Source organism: Malus domestica, chromosome 02 (genome assembly GCF_042453785.1).
Source record: "Malus domestica chromosome 02, GDT2T_hap1".
Taxonomy (NCBI): Eukaryota; Viridiplantae; Streptophyta; class Magnoliopsida; order Rosales; family Rosaceae; genus Malus; species Malus domestica.
Window position 1 is genome coordinate 10,719,176 of NC_091662.1, and position 14,522 is coordinate 10,733,697.

Here is a 14,522-nt window from a genome sequence, read left to right on the forward strand (position 1 = left end):
AGGAAATCAATACTACAGCAAGTTTTAGACAAGGTAGCAGAGCTATTACAAAGGCTTTGGGTGAGGGTTGATCCCGAAAGGGATGAAGGCTTGGGCTGACTACAGCTTCGTTGAAGGCAAATCTGGTTTGAGCAAATTTTGTGCTTGTATTTGTTTGTTTGATTGAGTGTCCTTATCTTTGATTTCTCTTTCTTCTTTTATAGACACTTCGGCTTGGCCTCATGTACCAGTAATCTTGCCCGAATGCAACTTGAAGGGCAATGACTCATCAGCTTTTTACTTGTACTGCCACTGTAAAGTGCTTTTGGGCTGATTAGCTGGCTGGTCTACACCACTTGACCTCTAAGTAGGTGAGCAAGTGGTTCAAATGGTCTGCACCTAGTCAGAAAATGGCCTATCCTGCTTTCTGGGCTTTGGCTGGGCTTCGGGCTTTTCTCCTTCTAGACCTCTTTCTTTTGGGCCAACTCCTTCTTGAGCCCAAAGTTCAAGTTTTAACCCAAATAGGAGTAGGTTAGGTTAAGAGTTCGAAACACTTCTAGATAATTAAAGAAGTAGTGATTCGAAGAGAGATGTTTATGCTCTCAATGAGCATGTTCTAAGAGACCAATATTATCATAAATTCGAACCTAGCTATGATTCGGCTAAAATTATATAAAGGGAAAATTAGGTTCACATCCTTAATGAACAAACTACACATATGGAGTAGGTTATATAAAAGTTAAAACTGATGAAATTAAGAAATTATTTTCAAAATGTCTCTTTGGCTACATCAAAATATTCCCCTTCCTTTTTTCTAGACCTCATCATTTTAACACTTTTTTCCCCTTGCTAAATTAGAAAATAGTACATCAACATATAGTCATGGAGGGTTAAATGTCGCTCTTGACTATGTTTTAGCTCTTAAAAATTCATATTTAAAAAAAATATATTTTAGTGCTAAATTTTTTTCATCTCCAGATATGCAAGGCTAACTCTTTCTATCTTGTCTTGAGATGCACATGTTAGGGCACACTAAGGGGCTTAAGGGCTTGATATATGTAACATGTCCTTGGCTAAATTTAGACCTAATTATTCTTTTAAGCAAATTCATTTTGGCCCTTGCTGGGAGATGAATTTTGCACAAATTCGAGCTAAAAGTGGCCCATAGGCCTTAACACACTTTTCTCCTACTAAATTAGAAAATACAAGTACTTGAATACTTGAACATAGCCAGGACCTTCTAATAGATTGTATTTCTTTTACATGGCACAACCTATACATCTGTCTTTACGTCTGTTTGTCTTCTTAAAGAGATTTTTCAATATGCTAAGGACACGAGTTAGTGTACCACATATCAATGATACAAGTGAGGTAGAATTTATTTTTGGGTTCTTTAGATATAAGCTCATGCAACACTTATTTATTTGACAAAAAATCCATCTCATTTTAAACATCCAAATAAAACCCAAATTTGAAGTAGACTACCATGTAAACAAATAAATACCTATTATTTTCAAACAATTTACAATTGTGCCAAAACACTCTAATTATGTTAATGAATTTAATTATCCCCATAATTGTGGGAAATAAGTGCCTTATTATTATAAAATTATCTACATTATACTTCTCTTACCATCATATGTTTCATTTCTTTTATTTGTTTGACAATCATTGTAGGTAAATTATTTTGCATGTATGTATTAGGCACATTTTGTTAAAATTATATATATGCGTACAAATAATTTATCTATATTTTTATGTAAAATAATATGTAATTAATTAATTTTGAATCAATTGGCTAAAAAAATTTATTTATTTTGTAGGTAAATTTTTTTTGATGTGATATTACATATATACTAGCCACATTTTGTTATTATTATATAAAGTGTGTAATCAATCGACATTCTTTTATTCTGTAGGTAAATTATTTTGCATGTAGGTAAATTGTTTTATATTTTTTTACAAAATATTGGTATTTAATTAATTTTGAATAAAAAAATATTTATTTATTTTGTAGGTAAATTATTTTGCATGTATCATTACATAATTTACTAGGAACTTGTATTGTTATTATATATATGTTGTGCAAAATAATTTACCTATGTTATATTTAAAATATTGATAATTTTGAATATTTTTATATTTTTAGGATATACTAATTTATCTGTTAGCATAATGTGAAAACAACTATATAATAAGGAACATTGATATCATGTAAATTTTTATTATTAAATGCATAGGAATCATGACATTTAAATTTTTTTCCAAATCCCCATAAGGTATTTGAAGACATTTAATTGAATGAAATAATGTAAAATAAATGTAGATAATAAGGGAGATACCCAAAGTAAGTTTTATTAAGGGTAATTTAGACATCTAAAAATACAAATTTTGCCAAGCCAAACTTAATTATGGATATTGCTTAGTTGGAGTCTAGTCATTGAATTTTTGTTAGATAAACTTATCATGATGGGTTTTTGTTAAAATTGAATTTCAAGGGGGTGTACTCATATTTTCAGTTTATTTTTAGGATTTGTCTACTTATGATAATAGACATTTGATATATCTTGTTGCGGGTATGGATGCAAATTTCTTCCTCCTTGATCTTCGACAATTTTGCACCTACAAAACAATTAACACCTTAGGTTAAGGCCAAGAGCCTCACACGCCCACCATGAATGAGGGGCTTTGGCCGAAGAACCTCAAATGCCAAAGTTAGAATTTAGAGAGAAAGAGTGTTTAGAGAATTTTGGGATTTTTGCCAAAGTGTTGGACTGACTATTTGGTGAAAATAGGAGCCTATTTATAGGGCTAGATTGGTTCACTTTAAAGAGGAATGTGGCCGGCCACTTAGTAGGGTTTTTTGGTTTTGTTTTTGTTTAATTAGGCAATTAATTGGCTAATTAAACATAAAAGGAAATGTTTTGGTGGTTATGGAATTTATTGGCTAATAAAAAGGAAGAAATGGTGAAAAAGGTAGAAAAAGTGATGGATTAGGTTTTGAAATGGGGATAGCCGGCCCTCTAGTGACTTTTAGGTTTGAATGGGTGTTTCAATTTGGTAATTAAGGGATTAATTAGGTAATTAATCCCTTAATTAATCAATTTTTAGGAAATTTGAAAGGAATATATTATTTAGCTAATTGATTAGCTAAATAATGGAATATAAAACATATTAAATAAATTAGGTTTTGGGAATTACCTTATAGAAAGGATTTGATGAAATAGGCTTTAAATTGTTACCTATTTTGGGCACTTTTGACTTGGTTGAAAGATGATTGCCCACTGCTCGCGCGTAGGAATCCCGGTATGCCTCAAGGGTATTTTTGTCCTCTTTTGTCCAAAAAACCACATGGCGCCTAGTGAATATTTTTGGCTCCACAAATGCCCCCACACCTGTTGGGCTGTTCGCAGAAAAGGGCAGCAAGTGTAGATATCTTCTTGCTTTAGGAAACTTAGGACTGCTTCCTATTTTGATGTAGATTCTCTCTTTAATAGGAAATTAGATCGTTATAGGAAAGGGAAATAAATTTCTCTCAAAGCCTATTTAAGTCCACCTTAAGTGGGTTATTAAATCAACTTTGGAGAGCGATTTATTCTACCCTACAAGAGAGAGATAGCTTAGAGAATATTTGTTCCCCCTCCTCTAGCAATCTTTTACATCTTGCCCGTGCAAATCACCGTTTTTCGTTGCTTTCTTCGTCTTCTTCGTGCCGCACTGAGGTAAGAAAAAATTAATTTTCCTTGTCTTCTTCTTAGATGGTGCTACCGCTGGGCAGCCGTCGGGGTGGTGCGGCACGTCGGCTGGCATGGGCCAGGAGTCAGCTCGGCATAGGCCGATGAGGTATTGTGGCAGGGACCACTACTTTAAGCTACTCGACTTGGGTAGAACCAAGGGCAGCTTGTGTGGCTGGGGCCGCGGATTGTGGCGCTGGGGCGCAGTACTAGGTGAGTCACATGGCTCATGTCCTTTTAGGCTTTTGGACATGACGCGAGCTAGGCCGGTGATTGAGAGAAATGAAGAGATTGTGGGCCTCATGAGCTGCTGGAATGTTGGGTTGAACTCCCCTACTAGGTACCACGAATGGCGTTGGTTACTTTAACTCTATTCGTCAGAAGAAACGTGGGCTGCTCCCAAAAAAGGAGATGAATAGAATCAAGGCGAATGCATTAGCTCGTCCAATCACTGTTGTGGATCCTGCTGTAAGTGAAAGTGGGAAAAATGATCTTCCCTGCCTGCTCAAGAGATACTGGTTGAGAAAAAACCAAAGACTTATTTCGCTCGCGCAGGATCGCCGACTGCCTTCAGGCTTATGATTGTTCCAAGGGGACGAAAAATAAGGCTGCTAGATCTGAGCATGTGGCGCCTGCCATGTCAAGAATGGCTCGTATGATTGCTGATAAGATTGTTCAGCATAAAGGTCTTATCATGCCCCTAGTGCCGAATTTTGTACCAAGATGTCTGTTGGGAGCTAAGTCCGGTTCACCTTTGGAGAAGCTTGCTATTATGAAGAGCGATAAGGTGGACTCTGCTACTAAAGTGGCGCCAAGGCCCATTCCTTATGCTGCTGAGACTGATTCGCCTGCTGGGAATGAGGAGACTGCTCGCGTAGGCAGCTGTAAGAAATCCACTAAGCCTGCTTCTGGGGAGGCTGCTGAGATCTATGTGCCTTTGAAACCATATCTCTTGAAAACATGGACGCTTGTGCCAAGTTTGTTGATGGCGTCAAAAAAGTGTTTGCCCAAGCTTGTTTGCGAAACATACGACCCAATATAGAATGACTGCTCTGCTTGCTATGATGCAGATATAGCAAGGCTGTTAAGGAGACGACAAATACTATGGCAGATTTTGAGCTCGTTGCTTTGAAGGGGTCTCATATGTCTACCCTCACTTCTTTGCAGCTTGAGACCGCTCGCCAAAAAATCGTTGACTTGAAGACTAGGCTTGACGTGATCCAAGTTAAACATGAAAGTGCAGAGAAGGAGATTGCATGTTACATACCTTAGATTCAAGATCTTGAGTTTGCAGTTTTTAAGCTTTGTTTCGCTGCTTATGCAAAGGATGAAAAGTTGATTGCTGCTTATAATCAAGTGATCCACTTCAAGAGAATCGTCGATAAGCTTGAACCCCAAGTGTTGGAACTTCAAGGTGTACTAAAGATCAACGAAAGTCTGAAGAAGGAAGTGGATGACCTGCAGGGCATCCATGTTGGTCTGCTCGAGGAAGATGAGCAGCTGAAATGTGAAAAAGCTAGGATCGGGGTTTCGAGACCTTCTCTATTTCTCCGAAAGACTTGCTTGATTTTACTTTTGAGGCTTCCATTGGCGAAGTAGGGGCAGCTGAGGGTTAAGCGCCGGATGATACCGCTGCTAAGAGCGTCACGACTGCTGAAGGTGTGGCGACCGAGTAGTTGTGGGATGTCCAAGCTGCTATAGTCTTCTAGGTAGCCTTTAGGATTTTATTTATTTTTTCTTATAGTTCTTGTTTTGCTTGAACTCCTTCGGCCTTTGCTAGTTGTTTATAAACATGTTTTCCTTGGCTTTTCTTCATCTTCGCTTCTTTTGTTTATACCCTAACCTTTAGACTTAATAGACCAGTGGCAGGCATGCTACTTTTTTATAAGCAGACAAGCCCGCGTAGCCTATGCAGCAGTAGGTGTTGGTGTAGAACTTTGCAAAGTTGTTAGCCATAGAGTTGGCAGCCGGATGCCTTACTTACAGAAACAGACAAGTTCGCGTAACCACTAGGCTGTTAACTTAACTTTCTCCAATTCCGTAGGTTGCGTAGCAAGTATCACGACATTTTAGGACTTGGTGTAGGTTGTTCCGCGCTTGGCAGAGGTGAAGCTTATTGACTACGTAGCATGTCGGCAGTGGATAAAACTTCATATATGTGTGCTAGCTTGTTTAACCTTTCACAAGAATGTGCGGTTGTATAAGTCTAGCGTGGTTTTACTGCTCAAATGGCAAGCCGTAGGCAGTCTTCCAGAATTCGTAAGCTACCTTAGTGCACTCGATAACAGCTTTAGGGTTCCAGGGCAGCCGTCTGTAGGGCGTACTGCATAATGTGCCCCCTCCGTCTCTGGGGTCCGGTTCCCTACGGATTAGGCCAAGAGACCTAAAATCCTTCAATTAGCTAAGCCTTGAAAAAGACCATTGTGGCTACTTCTAGGAATCCCGGCACAAGCCATCGTGCATCTAGTTATACTAGGGCAGCCAGGCTCATCCACATCTGGATATTCGGAGTGTAAAGTTTATCCTCCAGCCTTGGAGAGCTGACCCATATAGGTGTGGGGAATTGGTTTACCCTCTCGCACTGGAAAACAATTAGTTTACCATCTCGCACTGGAGAGCATGGTTGGTCCCTCGAATGGCGCAATTCCTGCGATGAATCCCTAAGTAGGGCGCAGTCTTCTTTTGAAGTGCAAGAGTGATCAGTTGTTATAAGCATGCAGCCGAGCCAAGTTGTGATTACTTCTAAATTCCTCATTAAAAAAACGAGTGAAACGAACAAGAACTTAGCTGTAAAGTAGGAACTACATAATAACTGGATAGTCATCGGCTTGTGAGGTGGTGCCCGTCGAGCTTCTTGAATCTTCGGGTTTTGCTATAGCAGGAGGTCACACATGGTACTTCTTCATATTGTAGGCCATGCACTGATTTTCAATCTTTTTGCCGTTTCATGGTGGCGAGGGTGTAATTACTCTTACCACCTACTCTGCTGATCTTATACGGACCTTCCCAGATGGGATCCATCTTTTTGAAGCCTTCTCTGTGGGCAGTGATGAAGGTTTTTCATAGGACTAGATCTTTGGGTTAAAATTGCCGGATCTTGGCCTTTTTGTTGTAGCTAAGGAGGAGTTGCTGCTAGTAGGCTACGATTCAAATGATGGACTGCTCACGCTTCTCCTCTGCCAGATCTAAACTTGTGGCCATCTCCTTTATGTTCGGTTGTTCATCTTTTGGTGGTGCGATATGCCCATAGACATCCGAGGAGTTCGTTTAGCCATTTTCCCTTCTTGTTGGTGAGGGATTTCTTGAGGCATTCGAGGATCGTCTTGTTGGATACTTCGGCCTGCCCATTGCTTTGAGGATATCTCGGCGTGGACATGTGCTGCTAGATGCCATATTCTTAAGGCACTTTTGTACTAACTCCTTAGCATATTGGTGCATGGTAGGCCAATATTAGCCTGCGTTAAGAGCCTTCTATATTTAGGATTGGCCTCCGGAGTGGTTTCCACATACACCTTCGTGGATTGATCTTAGAACTTTCAAATCGTCAGGAGGCGCTAGGCAGCGGATATGTGGTCTGATATGGGATCTTTGGATGAAAATGCTATGACACTTAGGCTGCTGGCTCCATCTCTATGCTTGGCTTGTCAAGATATTCTATCGGAATAGAGTGTTTTGAGTTGGTGATCAAGTGCAGAGCCTAGGCCGGCTAGTACGTCTGCATGGGCGTTGTCTGCCTGGAGAACTTGAGTGAGAGTTTAAGTCTGAAATGCCCCAAGCTGCTTGCGTACTTTCTCTAGGTATTACATCATCGATATGCAAATGCCAAAAATCTCCATTGAGGGAGCAGGTGCAGCTAAAGTGTGCTTGGCTGCCTTCAGAGCGCCATTGGGCCGCTCTGTTGCATTGTCAAGGCTAGGTGTGAAGGCGCGGTAGGGAGCCATGGGGCTGGGGCCATGTTACATGTAGCAGAAAATGCTCAATTTCCGGTATTGGGCCACTCTAGAGCTGAATAATGGAGCAAAGGTTGGCTAGGGCCGTGTGACGCACAGCAGGAGATAGTGTTCAACTGTCGGTACATGTTGCTTTTATGTAAAATCTTATGGGGCGACGAGGACAAAACTTGCTTTTGAGTGTTCCTTCCAGTGTTCGTCTACCCTTGGCATGTCTTTTGGGCCTAGTTGTTGCGTTCGTCAAGATTCGGTGGAATAGTGCATCATCATGATGACCGCGTACGTTTGAAGGTAAAACTTGAGCTTTTAGGTTACAACAACTATCACCAAAGTTAGCTTTTGAATTTCTGATAACATCAATGAGAGCTTTTAAATTGTGGAATACAACTGATAGCATCGAAGAGAGCTTTTAAACTGTGGAATACAGGTAGTCGGGCCCCCAGCTCTTCTCGTATGATGGTAGAGCTTATTTCTGCTTTAGATGTGACTACTCGTCCAGTCAGACTTTGAATCTCCTTCAGAGTAGTAGGGAACTTCATATTCAAGATCGTTTGGATTTGCCTTAAATGGGCATCGACGAACTTCGTCCTAAAGTGCATGCTTCTTTGCCAGAGCGAAAGAGTCTGCTAGAGTTAGATCTTCTTTCATTATCAGTTTTTCGAACAGTGGGTGGTCTGCTGGAAGTCCTTTTTGGAAGGCTGCTCTAGCTATCGAGTCGTTGCATCCGACTATTTTTGCCTTCTCTACTTTGAACCTTCTCACATAGTCACGAAGCGACTCCTTTGGGTTCTTTTTGACGTTGAACAAATGGTCAAACTTCTTTTTGATCGAGCGATAGGATGAATATTCTTTGGTGAAAACCAAAGAAAGTTCGTAGAAATTCCGGATGGATTGTGGCATCAGGGTGTAGAACCAATCTTATGCCTCGCCTTGTAGAGTGGTGGCGAATATCTTGCACATGAGATCATCGTTGTTTTGATAAAGGATCATTGCGTTTCGATAGCACTTTAAGTGTCTCTCTGGGTCTTCATCCCCTTTGAAAGATGTGAAATGTGGCATACTGAACTCATGTGGAGACTCTGCCTGCTTGATCTCGTCCATGAAGGGTGACTTGCTTATGTTGGTCATGTTCCGTCGTAGTGCCTCGTCGGTGACCTCGTTGCGTTGGAATCATGCAATCACTTAGTCAAGAGTCTCTCTACTTCTTCCTGAATTTACCTTTGTTGGGGTAACGGAGCTCTCGGCTGCCCCCAGCCATGACTTGCTGGTCTAGGTTGTTCTTCCATGTGTTTAGCTCGTTTATGCCGCAGATGCAGTGCATGTGGTGCGTTCCTAACAGGCGAGCGAGTTCTTCGCAGGCTGCTGGTTAAACTTGAGCTGGATTGAGTAACTGATTCTCTCCTTCCGTCGTGCTGCCTACTCTAATGTGAGGTGGATGATGCTCCTTGCAGGCTTAGCCGCGAATGAACACTTTTCCTGGAAGGTTGCTCATGTTGACTATCGGAGTGTGACCCCAACCTTGAATGTATGCTCATCCGTGGGCCTAGTCTATAGTGCACGCTCCTCCGCGCGCTAAGACGAGTGTTTACGCTATCTCAGGGGCCCAATCGGGAATGTACACTGCCCGAACGTTCGGCTCGTGGCTAGTCTAATGGTTGTTTACCGGGACGCTGCTAGAAAGGTTCATCTGCCCTTGTCCTACTTCGGGATACTTCGTCCGGGGCACGTTGGATCTCGATGCGTTGCAAAAGTTGATTCACCAAGGTTGTCTGTTGTGCAAGGGCGCTCGTCAACTATATGACTTGTCGAGACAAGTGTTGTTCGCCATTTGGATTGGAAGAGCTTGGAATGAATGCGCCTCATTGGGCAGTGGAAGGGTGGTAGACTCTGGGCGCGAGATTTGAGTTGGGAAATGTCAAATCCGCGAAAAAATGTGGTGAGAATGCCCACGACTCGATGGTAGGTCCAGATGGTTGAGATAGTCTTGGGCCGACTTGGGCTGCTTGGAAAGCCACGGGAGCAAGCTGGGCCACGAAAGTAGGTTGGGCAGTGAAAGTGGGCTGCTCGACGGGAGCAGGCTGGACCACGGGAGTGGGCTGCTCATCGGGAACAGGTTGGGCCACAAGAGCAGGCTGCTCGAAATGAGCAGGCTGAACCACGGGAGTAGGCTGCTCGTCGGGAGCAGGCTGGGCCACGAGAGTAAGCTGCTTGGCGGGAGCATGCTGGGCTGTGAGAGCAGGTTGGGCCATGAGAGCAGGCTATGCCGCAAGAGTGGGCTGCTCGTCAGGAGCAGGTTGGACCACGGGAGTGGGCTGCTCGTCGGGAGCAGGCTGCTCAGCGCGTAATGCATGCGAATGCGAGGCTTGGGCTCGGACGCGTGCAAGCTTGGATGGCACGGCTCGGGCCATGGTGAAGGCACCATGGACCTCGCCACGGGTGGCTACCGAGGTAGCCACCGCGATGGTTCCCGTGGTGGAAACTCGTGGTGGTGGTGATGCTCCACTTATTGTCGCATTTAGCCTCATGTATCTCCACAATCCCATTTCTTGAACATTAGAATTTTCACTTGTGGAATTTTCTAAATTTATAGCCATTATATTTTGCTTACACGTTTTATCAAAGAACATTTGCAAGTAAAAACCTTTGCAAGTAAAAAATTCTAATAATAAGAACGTATGAAAAATATTCAAATGGACTAGAAAATAAAGAAAAAACCTTTTTGTGCGAGAGTCTTCTACGAGTATGGATTTCAACTCTCAATGAAAGCACCAATTTGTGGATGCAAATTTCTTCCTCCTTGATCTTCGACAATTTTGCACCTACAAAACAATTAACACCTTAGGTTAAGGCCAAGAGCCTCACGCGCCCACGATGAATGGGGGGGGGCTTTGGCCGAAGAACCTCAAATGCCAAAGTTAGAATTTAGAGAGAAAGAGTGTTTAGAGAATTTTGGGATTTTTGCCAAAGTGTTGGACTGACTATTTGGTGAAAATAGAAGCCTATTTATAGGGCTAGGTTGGTTCACTTTAGAAAGGAATGTGGCCGGCCACTTAGTAGGGTTTTTAGGTTTTGTTTTTGTTTAATTAGGCAATTAATTGGCTAATTAAACATAAAAGGAAATGTTTTGGTGGTTATGGAATTTATTGGCTAATAAAAAGGAAGAAATGGTGAAAAAGGTAGAAAAAGTGATGGATTAGGTTTTGAAATGGGGATAGTCGGCCCTCTAGTGACTTTTAGGTTTGAATGGGTGTTTCAATTTGGTAATTAAGGGATTGATTAGGTAATTAATCCCTTAATTAGTCAATTTTTAGGAAAATTGAAAGGAATATATTATTTAGCTAATTGATTAGCTAAATAATGGAATATAAAACATATTAAATAAATTAGGTTTTGGGAATTACCTTATAGAAAGGATTTGATGAAATAGGCTTTAAATTGTTACCTATTTTGGGCACTTTTGACTTGGTTGAAAGATGATTGCCCACTGCTCGCGCGTAGGAATCCCGGTATGCCTCAAGAGTATTTTTGTTCTCTTTTGTTCAAAAAACCACGTGGCGCCTAATGTATATTTTTAGCTCGACAGCGGGCAAGTATAAAAAGTTCGTGTTCTTATGTGAGGACAAAGAACTTTTCTTTTGTAAATCTAATTAATGATGGAGCAATTGTCAACAAAGTGGGCTAAAGAAACCTTTAAGTATAGGATGGATTGTCATTATCCCAATTGTCCCACATTAGTCTTGAATAACCTTTATTTGCACACCTTACTTCTACCGTGATCCATCATAGAATTATATAATTTAAAGGTTATGTTAGTGAGATCAATTATGTAGATCATATTTTGTAAATCATATGACGTGATTGTTGATGATTAAATTATTACTTAAGTATTTATTAACGTGTTTATTTCCTATTGATGACACATCACATATTTTAAAATTTTAATTTGAAAATTAATCTACTTAGCATTACACATAATTTAATCTACTTAGCATTACTCATAATTTAACACACCTCGCAGTTGTGATAATTAAGCATAAGCGACAAGCACTAAGAAGTAGATCCATCTTACTTTTCCTTAGTTGTTGAAAACAAAAACCCAACTAATCCGATCGGACGTTGTTTTTTAATTATTATAGTTAGTCGAGCTTCACTCTAATATCTGGTAAAGAAAGAGAGGTTCACTTATATATATCATTTAATAATATTAATTGAGAGCAATGGTTGACAGCTATAGGTATATATATATACACACAAACACATACAACATGAAAAATTATTTTCACACTTTCGTTTTCTATCTCTGCTCTTTTTAATTTATTTTTATTTCTTATTATTTTGTATTCATTAAAAAGCAGAGGAAGAAAAAGAGCTGCATAAATCAGTTTCAATATACGACACATATATATGTACGTAGCAATATCTTCCTGCATGGCGTGCATGGCAGCATCTTATTAAAATCTTGACGTGTTAGGTTTAATATTACTTTCCCATCAAATTAAAGGTCTAGGAGTGACATCTTTAACCAAATAATTTAACCTCTGCTGGTGCAAAAGCACATGCAAACATTGATTAAAACATTAATGTGCAGTAGGTAATGAGTTAATTAATAGGGTCATTAGTTTATGTCAAATATTAATTCACTTCTCCACCCAAAAAAACAATATTCATTCACTCGCATGCAGCCAATTTCAAATGTCCAAGAAAAACAGAGTGCTTAATTAAAAAAAAAATTTATTACATCGATATTTTTACACTAGAAGGAGGGTGAGTCGGCAAAGTCACACAATGGGCAATCAAATTTGCTATCAAATTTGTCATCCACAAGATTCAAAAAATATTTAAAAACAATAATACTGAATTTAACATCAATCACTATTTCTAACGATTTGACGAGATATATATATATTTGTCAAATTGTGTGTGGTTTTAACTTTAAAGCATCATCAAATTTAATCTTCAAATCCCCACAAGAAATGAAAGGTTAGATTGCATGATTATATTTTACAACTTACTCCACATGAAAAGTGAGTTGAATATCAGAGTGCGCAACGAACAAGACTAACAAATAATATGAATTTTATTAAAAGAACGAGAATGCCAAAACGGCTACAAAACCCTAAGAGACTACATTGTGGCTAACTTGCTCTCAAACTAAATTACAAGCTCTATTTATAGAGCAATAGACCTAAGAAACCCTAATGCGTAAATGCCAAAAATACCCGACTATAAAATCAAATCAAATCTCTAATTACTTTCCTAAATAAACCTAATAAATTCCAACAAAGTGTGTCAATGGGCTCTAAAATTCAACCGTTTTATAGAGCACATTCCAACTCATCCGATTTTTCCAATTTAGAGCGTGACTTAGTTTTCATGCACCAAATTATATCATAACTTATGATCGGTTTTTAACTATTACAAATGGAGCGACTACAAAACCCTTCGCTTTATAGAACCATGTAGCTTAATAAGCCCAATAATTATACGATATATAAGAATCGCTACTACAAATAGTACTACACCCTGTCTTGGCCACAGTGTTGCTTTGTTATGTGGTCTGCCAGATAATCGATTGGAAGGTTGAAGGCTTGTTGTGAACATGGACTTGCGGAGATGGAAATTGAAGAGCAGAATTCTAATGTTTGATTATCCACGGCAGCTGCAATGGAATCTGATCTACAGACTACAGACATGAGAGGAGAGGAGGACACGTGGAGCTATAACCTTTTTATGGTGGTAAATAGATTGAAATTGTTGGAAAATAGTTGGAATTTCACTTATGCTCGATAAATACAATAAAAATCTATATATGTCGTTGTTACTACAAACCAAATATCAGAATAAACAAAAATACGTTTATTGTAGCTAATTTTCCATAAAAAGTTTACGATGAAATAAAATATTTATAGTTTCGGTGTCATTTTTTTTTTCTTTCTGGTTTTAGATCTTGGAAATTAACATGCTCCATTACTAACTCAGAACCTCAAGAGTGTGAGTAAACACGCTTAAACTCTTAAGCTACAAGCTCCTTGTAAGCAAATTTAATTGCTTTTAACTTTTTTTTATATACAAGTGATAGTTGGGAGCAAAAAATCGAACTTAAGACCACCAATGCAAGAGCGTTACATGAGTTATGTTGAGTTTGGGTTCATTGCATGGAAACGGTAGATTAAGTAACTAGCCCGACCCAAATACAATATAAACTCATAAAAAACAAAGGCCCAATACTCTCCTATTTCCATTGATAATACGAGTTTTGAACTAAATCTGAATATGAATCAATCAACTGCATGAATTGAATACTTTGCCATGGTTTCTAGGATTATAGGACTTTCCTCATCATGTTTTATATACAAGTAATAGTTGGGAGCGGAAAATCGAACTTAAGACCACGAGTGCAAGAGTGTGACCGGAGTTACGTTGAGTTTGGGTTCATTGCACGAACATGGTAGATTAAGTAACTAGCCCGACCCAAATACAATGGATATAAACTCATAAAACCAAAGATCCAATACTCTCCTATTTCCACTGATCAGACGAGTTTTGAACTGAATTTGAATCAATCAACTGCGTGAATTGAATACTTTGCCATGGTTTCTAGGATTATAGGACCTTCCTCCTCATTTTGTTCCTTTGATCAAAGTAACAATTTCAATAGATAAACTCCGAAAGTACAACAAAGACATCTACAAGACAGAAAAAGCGCCGAGCTCTACAAGGCAGAAAAGAAACGCGCCCAGAAGCAAAAAAATTATCCCGGACAAACGCCAAAACACAAGATCTAGACTCACCCAAAAGTATAGAAAAAGCTACAATACATATGAAGGATTAAAATGGTCATGACAGCACTTTCTGTCAC